General features: G+C 45.0%; 1 protein-coding gene across 1 annotated transcript in view; it reads right to left on the bottom strand.

Moving 5' to 3' along the window:
- Nucleotides 1-13,054, bottom strand: part of LOC122940391 — a 1,778,572-nt gene that overhangs the window by 782,417 nt on the left and 983,101 nt on the right. The gene's annotated exons all lie outside the window — the stretch shown is intronic.

Here is a 13,054-nt window from a genome sequence, read left to right as displayed (position 1 = left end):
GCGAGGTGCCGATGTCAGGGCAGGCCTGCCTCAAGCGCAGGCACCAACAACTCCAGGTGTTGTGCAACTACATCTCCCATCATGCACACTTGCTTGGCTGTTCTCTGAACTCCCACAGAAGTGAAATAAGCATGCTGGGACTTGTAGTTCCACAACAGCTGGAGTGCCAAAGGTTGCTGATCCCTGTAGTATAGTGTATTATATGGTCAGTACGATTCTGATGGGCATATACTGCAGGCAGACTTGGGAGCCTTTATTTATCCCCCCTGGGGGGGGGGGGGCGCAGGAAGACACCGAGGAGGAGCCGGATTCTTCCTGTCCCTACCTGGATGGAGGAGGGTCATCTCTCATGGTATGCCGTCATGGAGGATGAAAGGGAAAACATGTATTGGCGGCCATTAAGGGGCTAACAGGAACTAGGCCAAAATGTAGAAGCTGTGTATAAACAAATACACCATTAGCTTCCATAGAAAATTTATGGCGGGTGCTGTCAATTAAATACCCTTAAGTAATGATCATCAGGAAGTTGTGAGCTCTTCTATAAAAGCAGACGTTTTGGCAGTTTGCTGGTCTGGAGCATTCAGGTGTGTGTAAGGAGGAAAGACACCAGCAATGGTCTTAGAGAAGCAGTTGACGTCCACCAATCTGGGAAGGGTTCTAAGGCAATTTCCAAACAATCTGAAGTCCATCAGCCTTCAATCCAGTGAGAGAGATTTTATTCAGAACTGATAAAAGACAGCTGACCATCTGCCCCGGAGTGGATGTCCCAGCAAATTACCCCAAGGTCACACCATGCTTCAGGCCCTTCAGCATGTCAAATGTTCAAGTTTATGACCGTACAATTAGAAAACAGACTGAACAAGTATGGCTTGTCTGAAAGTGCTACCAGTAGAAGGGCCTCTTCTTTAAAAAAAAAAAAAAAAAAAGAACACTGATTTATGGCTTAAAGTAAGGAGAAAGAATGCGCTAAGAGGGTGCTTCCCCCCCCCCCCCCCCTTGCTAGAGATAAGTGGGGGTCTCAGCAATGTGGCGTCCATTTTCTGTATACTTATTCATCTTATATCTATGTTTAACCTTCGCTTACACAAGAGGTGGATTTAGCCTTGGAAGGCAGCAATACAAATTCCACAATGAGCCCCCACTCCCCCCCTATGCTGACCATTCTTCTTCTTATCAGAAAACCAAACATAGAAACTCGAAGCTTGTGTACAATGGGACAGGTTCTATTGTGTTGGTCTGTGTCTAAATATGTGCACTGCTCATTTCAATAAAGAGACCACTTTGTCGTGACCTCCCGAGCCGGCTCACTCAATTTCAGAAAAATTAGGACACTGCATCACATCAGAAATGTCGGTTTGCGACAACAGCACTCAGACCGCTACCTATCTAAACTTTTTATACGTCCCTATGACGAATCAAAAGTTGACTTCAAAGTTGCATCTGAACAAACCACAAAACTTCCGGGACAATGGGGGACATTTATTATCCTGAAATACGCCTATATTAGGCGTATTTCAGCGCAGATTGGCTGCGTCACAATCTGTGACTTTTCTCCGCTTGCCCCAAGTCTAAAAAAGTGGGTGGGAAAGGTCCGTCTAATTCATCATTTATACGTCTGTTTTAGGCGCAGAAAAAGGTCTAAATCTAAGACCGCTCGGAAGCTGTCGTACATTTAGACTGGCGCTGAATGCGCCGAAGTTAAGTAGAGGACTGCACCTCTTCATAACTTCAGCGAATCCACCGCCAGATACAGGGGTTATATAAAGACCGGCGTCTAAAACGCCAGTCTTAATAAATGACCCCCAGTGTTCCTAGGACAGATTAGACTAAAGTGGAGATGCTTGGCCATAATGTACAGCACCACGTTTGACCCAAACTAAACTCCTCATCCCAACTGTCAAGCATGGTGGTGGAGGGGTGATGATTTGGGCTTGTTTTGCAGCCAGTGTGTTGACCATGTGGGATGTATGGACATCTATCCAACAGCTAAAGTTTGGCCGAAACTAGGTCATTAAACAGGACAATGATCCCAAGCACACCAGGAAATTTACAGCGAAAAAAGAAAATAAAAAGGTGATTCAATGGTCCAAAGTCCAGACCTTAACCCAACTGAAATACTGTGGCGGCACTTTAAACCCTTCCTGACTAGCGCCATACATGTACGGTACTGGAAGGCGCCCGCTCGTAAGGTGCCCAGGACTAATGTATATTGTCGATCACTCACTTTTAACCCCTTAGGTGCTGGAGTGCAAAAACCTGGAAGCGCATGCTTCTGGGTTTGTACTGGCTCCCCCTAGCAAGGATCGGGGAAGCCGGAGTGTGTGTGGCAGCCTCTATATTCATGATTGATAAGAGGCTGCCGCACATTAGTTTCTATGGAGCCCCTGTCTGTGGCAGGGCTCCATAGGAACATAGTAAAATCTTCATAGACTCCAATGCTAATGATAATATTTTGACAAATACATGCCATGTGTACCATATACAGAATAAAGCACGACATGCTTCAAGAAATATCAGCATCACTAGTATATTACATTAATACAATCTTTAGAAAAGAGGAAATGTACAGAATCTTAGGAACCCACCCCGTCTGCCTCCAACTATCCCCCCACCAACCCAACCCTTATTTACTCCGGCAACAAGACACCACCTTACACTTTACAGCATAATCGCACTATTTGATACCCAATCGCCCCACAGTTTGTCAAACTTTTGAGGGCAGCCTCTTTTAAGAAAGATTGCCTTTTCTTTTATCAACATATTGTTAACATTGGTCCTAAACTTCCCCATTGTCGGAGGACCCGTTTGTATCCAATGCAAGGCTATCAGCTTCCTAGCCACGTACAACACACTGCCACTTTCTTGCATACGTCTGTTCCTAGCTCAGATACGTATCCTAATATACATATTTTGGGGTCCCTATCTATTCCCACTGCCATGGTATGTTAGTGAGCAGAGAGCAGCGCATTATATTCACGTGCGCTGTGCCCGCCGGTCGCTCCTTCTCATAGGTCTGTGCGGTGGATTGCTAATGCTGTAAGCATTAGCAATCCGCCGCACAGAAAGAAGAAGGAGCGACCGGCGGCCACAGCGCACGTGAATATAATGCGCTGCTCTCTGCTCACTAACATACCATGGCAGCCAGGACTTCAGTAGCGCCCTGGCTGCCATGGTAACCGATCGGAGCCCCAGCATCACACTGCTGGGGCTCCGATCGGAACTGCAAACTGCTACCAATGATAGGGGGGGGAGGAGGGGGACCCTGTGGGATATGGCCGGCACATTCATTGGTGGCGCAGTGGCCACAGTCCCTCCCCTCCTCCTCCTACTCTGTCCTCATTGGTGTTCAGCGGCAGCCGCGCACAGTGGGGAGGGAGGGACTCCCTCCTCCTTCCTCCTCCCTCCTCCCCCCTCCTCTGTGCTGGCCAGCTCAGGAGAAAATGATCATATCGCGGTCCGGCGATATAGGCGATATGGCGAAAATCCATATCGTGGCCCAAATTCATATCGCATATCGCCTATATCGCCCACCCCTAAACTGCGGCATCATTAGCCTTTTAATGAGTTTTACTCTGCCCACTACTGAAAGAAATAGTTTATACCCCGCCTTGACCTTCAATCTGAATCTCGACAACAGGGGAGCCAGATTAAGCTCCTCAAATTCTGCGCTCCTTGGCGAAATGTGAATTCCTAGGTATTTCATTTTCCCGACCTGTGGGATATTATTAGTATGAACCATGGCAGACACCTCCTGACCATCAATAGGCAACGCCTGTACTATTACAATATAAAAAAATATTTATCCCATATGGCAAACTGCGGGAAAAAAAAGTCAAAATGGGTGATTTGCTGTTTTTTGGTTGCTTCACCTACCGCATAAAATTAAATAAAAAGTGATCAAAAAGGCACAAAGTCACATATCACAATAGTATCAGTAAAAAGTATGGCTCGTCCCGCAAGAAATTAGCTCTCACACAGCTTCATACACAGAACTATAAAAAATAAAAAAATTATACATTTATAGGGGGTCAGAATATGGCGACGGAAAAAAAATATTAAGTTTTTTATTTTTTTTAGGTATTAAAACGCAAGACAAACTATATATACTATAACTATAAGTGTGGTATCACCATAATCATACTGAAAGTGACAGGTCAGTTTTACTGCATAGGGAACAGCTTAAAAACAAAACCCATGAAACTGTTGCGGAATTGAGGTTTTTTTTTCAAGCTCCCTACTGCATCGTATGCAAAATTAAATGTTAGAAGTAGAAAGTGCAACTTGTCCCGCAAAAAAAAAAAAAAAAAAGCTCTGCAAACAGAAAAAAAAAAAAAAGTCATGGCTCTGTAAAAGCAGGGAGTGAAAAAAAACTAAATGCAAAAAACTAACAAACCTCCCAGGCTGAAAAGGTTAAGAACACTGTGCAGAAACCAATGTCCACAAACTTCAATTACCGTATATACTCGAGTATAAGCCGACCCGAGTATAAGCCGAGGCCCCTAATTTTACCCCCAAAAAATGGGAAAAATTATTGACTCGAGTATAAGACTAGGGTGGGAAATGCAGCAGCTACTGGTAAATTTCCTAACAGGAAAAAAAAAAAGACTTTGAAAAAGAATGTCAACTATGTTTGCATAGAGCAGCCTGTGTTGGGGCTCATACTATACACGCAGTGTTACTGCATGCGCTGCGTTACGGCCGGCGTGCAGGAGAAAAGAAGAGCGGAGATATCAACAGTCATTGGACCAACCACAGAGGCTGCAGAGGATGAGTGGGAGAGACTCCCATCAACTGGGCATTTATTTATTTATTTATTTATATTTATCAGGTTGTTTATTTTATTTTTTTGTTCCCCCCCCCCTCCCTACTTCATACTTGGCCAGGGAGGGGGAGCTGTCCAGGGGGAGGGGGGCTGTCCAGGGGCCGGTACTTACTGCCGGTGTAAATCTCGCGGTCTGCTCCCAGTGTAAATCACGCGGCCCGCGTGTCTCGCGAGATTTACACTGGGAGCTTAACAGAGGTGCCGCGCGGACGTGCTGGGAGCTGACCGGAGCAGCTGTAAAGGTAAATAACAGCTTCTCCGGCCCCCAACATGTAAGTTGCCATAATACAGACCTAGACTCGAGTATAAGACGAGGGGGCTTTTTGAGCACAAAAATATGTGCCAAAAAACTTGTCTTATACTCGAGTATATACGGTAAATACAGCAAGGTTGTAAAGAAGACGGAGCCAAGATTCCTACAGAACAATGTGAAAGACAAAGTCAGAGAAAAGGATTACTTCAAATCATTGCACTTAGTTTTTCACATATGGCTTTTCCATTTTGGGCTAGTTTTTGTTAAATAACGACACATGTAATTTGTCATGTGCGAGGTTGGATTTACCAGATTTTTTAAAATTATGTCCTGTAAAATCATAGAATTCTTAGAGGGCGCGCTTTATTTTCTCACAACTGTAAATGGTGAAAATCCGTTCCCTGGTTCCTGATACTTTTATTCTATATGCACATTAGGGCTTCAGTGCACCAATGGGTTAGACCGAGGCCTTAAATGAACCTCAGGCTCCTCCGATTTCCGTCTTTGTAAAGGCCCCTCTCCCTGACGGGGCCAGACGTCATCGCTGTGCTCTGGCCCTGTAATCCTGCGCAGTACATCTCCTTTGGCTCTCCAATGCTGAGATGATTACTGCTCATCTGCCAATTATAGGATCAATTTGGCAATAGATTTTTACCATACAGGTAATGGTTTAACCAGCAGAATCAACCTGACTAAGCAATATAACTAGTTTAATAAAGTTAATCCTGCTGACAGATCCTCCAGAAAGATTTTTACTGGGATGACTATGGTGCTTATGTAGTTGCTTACCTCATGTACCTCTTCCCTATTTTTTTTTTTATTCAGTTTGGACCCAAATTCACCATGTAAATCAATCACTCTGGTTTCCATCACTTCCTGTTGCTGTATCCAACCAAACCCATGATGCACTTCTCCTTCCTTTGCCACACCTCCAGTACCGCCCCAACTACACCCAGCTAGTTTATAGCGCCTCCCACCCAGCTAGTTACATAGACACTCCCCTATAACTGCCCCGCCCATGGACATAACATCACAGGAAATAAAAGCAAGCTGCATGGACATGGTCATGTGACCACAGCCCAGAAAGGGAGATAAGAGCAATAAGGGGGGGAAACAACACCTTCATAAATGATTATTTCACATGATATTAATACAAACTGGAAATTTAAGATTACACTCACCGGTAATCACTTTTCTATGAGCCCATAACAGCACCCTTGAAAGAGACCGCCTCCATCCAGGACAGGAACATTCGTGGAGAGCTCTTAAGGAGGGGCTCTGCCCCTATACTACCAGTTAATTGCTAGAACATGTCCTAAAACACATATAACACAAACTTTCTTTTTTGAGTGAGCACCCCGCTGAGGAATAGGCTAAGGTGATAACCCCCACTATCCATCTAGATAGTGTTTTAGAAGAAACTTTATAACCTCTGTTTCTTCCTCCAAATTGTACAAAAAGTCTAGAGGATTTTCTCCAATGACTAGTAACTTTCAAGTACTCAGACAGGCATCTTTTAACGTCTAGACAATGGAGCCTCCTCTCTTCCTCGTTCTTTGGGGACTGACACAAGGATGGAAGAACAATGTCTTGGGTTCTATGAAACAGGGAGACCACTTTAGGTAGAAAAGAAGGATCTGGTTTAATGAGCACTCTGTCCTCCAGGATGTTAGCATAAGGAGGAGAGGCTGAAAAGGTGGAAATCTCACCCACGCGCCTGGCAGAGGTAATCACCACCAGAAACACGGTTTTAAAAGACAGTTATTTTCATAATAGATAAATCCTGCAGTGGTTCGAAAGCAGGCTCCATCATTCTAGACAAAACTAGATTAAGTTCCCACGGGGGAACTGAGGATCTGATCACTGGTTTAATCCTACTAATTGTTTTAAATAATCTCCTAATCCATGGTTGATTGGCAATGGGGAAATAAAAAAGCACTAAGGGCAGAAACTTGCACCTTAAGAGTCTTAGGTTCTTACCGAGACCTTTAAAAAAAAAAAAATAATCTAAAATGCCAGACATGGGAGGAGAACTCAAGGAATCTACTGGGTTTTTAGAGAAGTTTAAGAATGTCTTCCATAATCTGAAGTAAATGGTAGAGGTTACTTTTTTTTCTACATGATAATAGGGTAGATACAACCCCTGCGTTCTAGGATTTCCCCTTTAAATACCAGGCTGTTAGATTAAGGTTTCTTACTTACGGATGGAAGACGGGACCCTGAAACAACAGATCCTGCCTGTCCGGAAGAATCCAGGGATCTGTTAGAGAAAGCTTTCTCAACCAGGTGAACCATGTTCTCCTTGGCCAGAAGGGGGCTATTAAAATGAGCCTCGTCTGTTCATGCCTCAGCTTCTGTAATACTCTCGGAAGAACTCTTAGAGGAGAAAAGGCATACAGAAGTTGATTCGGCCATGGAAGGGAGAAGGCGTCTATCCCTGCTGGAGAATCTTCCGGATTTAGGGAAAAGAATAGGTTGCATTTTTTGTTCTGCCTGGTTGCAAAGAGGTCTGTTTGATGATGGCCCCAGAGCTGAATTATCTGGCTGAAGACTTCTTGGTTTAAACACCACTCCCTGATCTAGAAGGTTTCTGCTTAGATAGTCTGCCACCTTGTTTTCTGTTCCCTTTAAGTGTACTGCTTTGATGAAAGGAACATAAGGAATAATCAGGGAACAAATGTCTGCAGCTAAGGACATAAGATTTTTTGATCTGGCCCCTCCTTGCCTGTTTAGGTAGGATACCATCGTGGCGCTGTCTGAGTAGATATTTATTCCCTTTCCTTGTATTATGGGTAGGAATTCTCTTAAGGGCTCGTTCACACTACCGTATGTCTTTTTCAGTGTTTTGCGTGCCGTTTTTCCCAGATCAGTTTTTCAGTAGTGTTTCCGGTTCCATTCTGTTTTTCCGTTCGGCATATACGGTAATTACCGTATTTATCGGCGTATAACACGCACTTTTTCCCCCTGAAAATAGGGGGCAAATGATGTATGCGTGTTATACGCCGATTAGGGCTGAAACGTGTCCTCCGGAGGCCAGAGAGGCAGGACTGAGCCGGCCGGCACAGCGGAGGGAGGAGGAGGGAGTCCCTCCCTCCCCACTGTGAGCGGCTGCCGCTGAAGACCAACGAGGACAGAGTAGGAGGAGGAGGGGAGGGACTGTGGCCACTGCGCACCAATGAATGTGCCGGCCATATCCCACAGTTCCGATCGGAGTCCCAGCAGTGTAATGCTGGGGCTCCGATCGCTTACCATGGCAGCCAGGAGTCACGCTACTGAAGCCCTGGCTGCCATGGTATGTCAGTGAGCAGAGAGCAGCGCATTATACTCACGTGCGCTGTGGCCGCCGGTCGCTCCTTCTTCTGTCTGTGCGGCGGATTGCTAATGCTTACAGCATTAGCAATGCGCCGCACAGACCTATGAGAAGGAGCGACCGGCGGCCACAGCGCACGTGAGTATAATGCGCTGCTCTCTGCTCACTAACATACCATGGCAGCCAGGGCTTCAGTAGCGTGACTCCTGGCTGCCATGGTACGCGATCGGAGCCCCAGCATTACACTGCTGGGGCTCCGATAGGAACTGACACTGCCACCAATGATGGGGGGGAGGAGGCCACTGTGGCCACTGCCACCAATGATTAATACTGGGGAGGGAGGGGGGGGGGTTTGCGTTACCAGAGGGGGCAGATCAGAGGCTTTATTTGAAATTTATTTATTTTTCCTGAAATTTCCCTCTAAAATGAAGGTGCGTGTTATACGCCCGTGCGTGTTATACGCCGATAAATACGGTACATAAAAAAATTAGGCTGGGCATTACGTTTATACGGAACGGATACGGAAGACATACGGAGTACATTCCATATGTCTTCAGTTTTTTTTGTGGACCCATTGACTTGAATGGAGCCACGGAACCTGATTTGCGGGCAATAATAGGACATGTTCCATCGTTGAACGGAGCAGAAAAACGGAAATACGGAAACGGAATGCATACTGAGTACATTCCTTTTTTTCGGAACAATTGAAATAAATGGTTCCGTATACGGACCTAAAAAAAAACAGCCCGTATACGGAACACAAAAAACGTTCGTGTGAACGAGCCCTAAGGCAAATAGAACCGCTCTGAGCTCTCTCATATTCTGGGAGTCCTGACTCTTCATTGAGCTCCATACCCCATGTCGAATTCCCCCACTGACAATAGGCCCCCCCACCCGGTCGGACTGGCATCTGTGGTGATGGTTTTCTGCTCCTGTAGATCCCAAGAGAGGCCCTGAGACAGATTTGAAGGTTCCAAACACCAGGTTAAGGATTGTATCACCTGAGGGGTGAGAGAAAGCGGGGCATCCAATGGGGATAGTGATCCCTGCCACTTTTTTAGAATCTGCCACGGAAGTGTTCTGGAGTGAAACAGGGCCCAATTAACCACGGGTAACGTGGAGGTCATTCTGCCCAATACTGCCCTTCCCTGTCTGATGGTTCGATCTTTTGAGGCTACCAGGGACCGCACATCTTCTCTTAATTGGGATATCTTGTGCTGAGGAAGGATACAAAGTAGGTTCACTGAATCCAAAATCAGTCCTAGAAATACACAACTTTGGGAAAGGGTCAGTTTTTATCTACCATCCTAGTTCTGTCAAAATTTCTAATACTTCTAGAAGATGAGGTTAAAAGAATGTTGGATTCTGCCACCACTAGAAGATCGTCCAAATAAGGAACAACCAAAATATCTCTTTCCCTTATCTGGGCCATAACCTCTGCCATCAACTTTGTAAAGAGCCTGGGGGCCTGAGATATTCCAAACGGAAGTGCTCTGTATTGCAAATGATGAACTTAGCCTTCCATGAAAACTTCCACTCAGATATTTTTTGAAATCTGCATGAATTGGGATGCGATAATAGGCATCTTTTAGGTCTATGGTGGCCATGACACGGTCTTTGAATAGATGTTTTATTGCAGACTGTACAGATTCCATTATGAATTTTTTTAATTTTAGGAATTGATTTACGTCTCTTAAAACCCCCTCCCCTTCTGAATCCGGATCAGGAACCAGAACCTTTTTCTTTAGAAGGGAAAAAAAATTCTTGTTTTAGTGCTAGGTTTCTTGGAGAATTTTGAATACGATTTGTAATTTTTTAATCTTTCTAGTGGGGAGAGATAAACTCTAGACGGAACCAGTCTTTTATAATACCAATAATCCACAGGCTTGACAAGATTTTTTCCCAAGCCTGAGAAGAGAAAGTCTTCCCCCTACAGGACAGAAACCGTCATTGTTGACCAGCCTTGGGCCCTGAAGTGGACTGAGAATTATAGAGGAATCCTTTATCCTTCCCTACTTCTGTTTTCTTGTCGAAAATTCTGTCTGTCTCTTTTGAAAAAATTTTTGTTTCTGCGAAAAAACTGTTGTCTTTTGGGAGGTCAGGAGACAGGAAACCCCATTTTGTTATCAAAGGCCTTCTCTAAAAGGTCATCCAAAACCAGTCCAAAGAGGTAATCTCCCTGGCACGGAATAGAGCAAAGTTTATTCTTTGAACCCATGTTACCAGACCAACCCTTAAGCCAAATAGCTCTTCTTGCAGAATTAGACAGAGCTGCTGACCTCGCATTTAATTTTAATGCATCTGCAGAAGCATCGGAGATGAAGTCCACTGCTTTAATGATGGTAGGGAACACTCCTAGTAATTGGTCTCTGGAGATTTTATTCTGGATATGGGACTACAGTTCTTGTAGCCATAACTTTAACGACCTGGCAGTAGAGGTAGTGGCAATATTCGGTTTAAATGCCTGGGTAGAGGCTTCCCATGCTTTTTTTGGGTAAACTTCTGCTCGTCTATCCATAGGATCCTTTAAAGTCACGAGATCCTCAAATGGCAAAGCAGATTTTTTTTTTTTTTTAGACATCTTGGCGATTGGGGCATCCAATTTTGGAGGCCTATCCCAGCAGGACGACTCAGCCTCATCCAAAGGGTATTTTCCTTTTACATTTTTGGGAACAAGTTTTTTTTTCCCCATTCTTTTTTAATAAAAAATTGTTATGGAAAAACTCTTGATGTTTTGTGCCCCAGATGACCAAAAATTATATCTTGGACTGACTTCTGTTCTTTAGATTGATCCACTTTCATAGTGGCTCTAATAGCCTTCAGCAGAGATTTTGTGTCCTCAGGGGAAAATAAAGGTCTACCCGTGGTTTCTTCATCCGAAGAAGAGTTTGAAACTTCTAGGATTTCTCTTTGCTCATTCTCATCTGAAGAATCAGATACCATGCTAGAGTAACCCTGTTTGCTCGAGTCTGAGGAAGGGAGGCACTTCAACATTTTCATTGAATCAGAAACAATATCCTTAATGCTCTGAAGCAGAGATGTGGATTCCTCTTCTGCCACCTAATCCACACAATGCTGACATAATAACTTTAAATAAGTTTTTTCTTACAGCACACTCTTTCCCTCTGGTCTTTGTGGTAGCTTTCCTAGGGCCCTCTGATATTCTAAAAATAAAATAAGAGAACAAGCCCCTATTAGAACCTGACAGAGAAAAATAAAAGTTGGGGATTGACCCCCCCCCCCCCCCCCCCCCCCTTACCCCACCAGGAGTACCGGTCTGGCGTCATGACCCTCCTGGACATCAACAGCAGAAAAAAAGTTCCAGCACTATTGAAGATTCTGTTGCTTTGTCTTTATTTTCGGTAACAAATTACATCATGTGGACACCATCTCACCCCCCCCCTCCCCCGCACATTGACGCGTTTCGAACTATACCATTCTTAGCCGTAACTGTGTGCACTGCCTGACCCTCAGGTTTAAATAGATCCATTACCCGAGGGTCAGGGAGTGCATACAGTTAAGACTAAGAACGGAATAGTTCGAAAAGCGTCAATGTGCGGGGATGTGAGATGGTGTCCACATGATGTAATTTGTTACCGAAAATAAAGGCAAAGCAACAGAATCTTCAATAGTGCTGGAACTTTTTTCTGCTGTTTATATCTTGAGAACTTACCTGCTTCATTCCATGCACGGAGGATAAAGGATACATGGTGAGCTGGACATTTTGTTTATTAACCTCCTGGACATCAGCATGCTGACTACTCTCATCCTCCATGATAGTAGACAGGGATAGAGCGTCTTCCATAAGGGATCCACCGATACTTGTAGGCTGGCTGGGCTCCTTCTGACCACGTGCTGAAGGGTTTTAAATACCCTAAGTCGGGTCCCTGCCGGTGCTCCCATGTGGCCTCAGTAGATGTCCCTCCCCTTCTTCCGGAATGCTCTTTCCACGTGCGTTCCAAATACCGGATGTTGCGCCGTGCAACTTCCGGTTCGCACGCAGGACAAACTCTAACCCTGCCCCTCCACCTCTGTAAGCTACCCAGGCAGGGGGGCAGGCAGAGAGAGGCCCCAGGCCTCCTGAATACCGCCAGGAGGATCCGGCGTGTCAGCATCACCTCGTGGTATTGCTGGGACTGCCCAGGAACACCGGCCCGATAAAGCATCCAGGACCCAGAAAGAAAGGCCTCAAACTTTGCAGGCGGCTCCTAGTGGAGACTTACGCCGCACCAGGTAACCCCTATCAAGATGTGTCTCAGGGGCTCCTGCAGCCTAAATCTAGCTCTCCACAAAAAAAAAAAAAAACATCCTATCCATAATAGGACAGGAAACAGGAACTGGTGGTATAGGGGCAGAGCCCCTCCCTTAACAGCTCTCCACAAAAGTTCCAGTTTCCTGTCCTGGATGGAGACTGTCTCTCCAGACTGAATTTAGGGTATTTTTTGTATGCTCTGGGCAAGATATATTCTGCATTATTTGATCATATTATAGTATGAGCAATATGGGGTTGTCCAATACAGGTACGTATAGGTTAGGAGAGAAGCATTTTTTTTTTGTCTTTTTAGATATTTGTTCACTTTTTCCTTTTCACTACATTTATTCAGTTAATACTTCTGATGCTCATGTTGGCAGGGGAGACGTGTTCCTCTCATGTAACCCATGTACAGAC

This window comes from Bufo gargarizans, chromosome 6, assembly GCF_014858855.1.
Source record: "Bufo gargarizans isolate SCDJY-AF-19 chromosome 6, ASM1485885v1, whole genome shotgun sequence".
Lineage (NCBI taxonomy): Eukaryota > Metazoa > Chordata > Amphibia > Anura > Bufonidae > Bufo > Bufo gargarizans.
The sequence above is the reverse complement of the archived record's forward strand: the minus strand, read 5'-3'. Positions and strand labels throughout refer to the sequence as shown.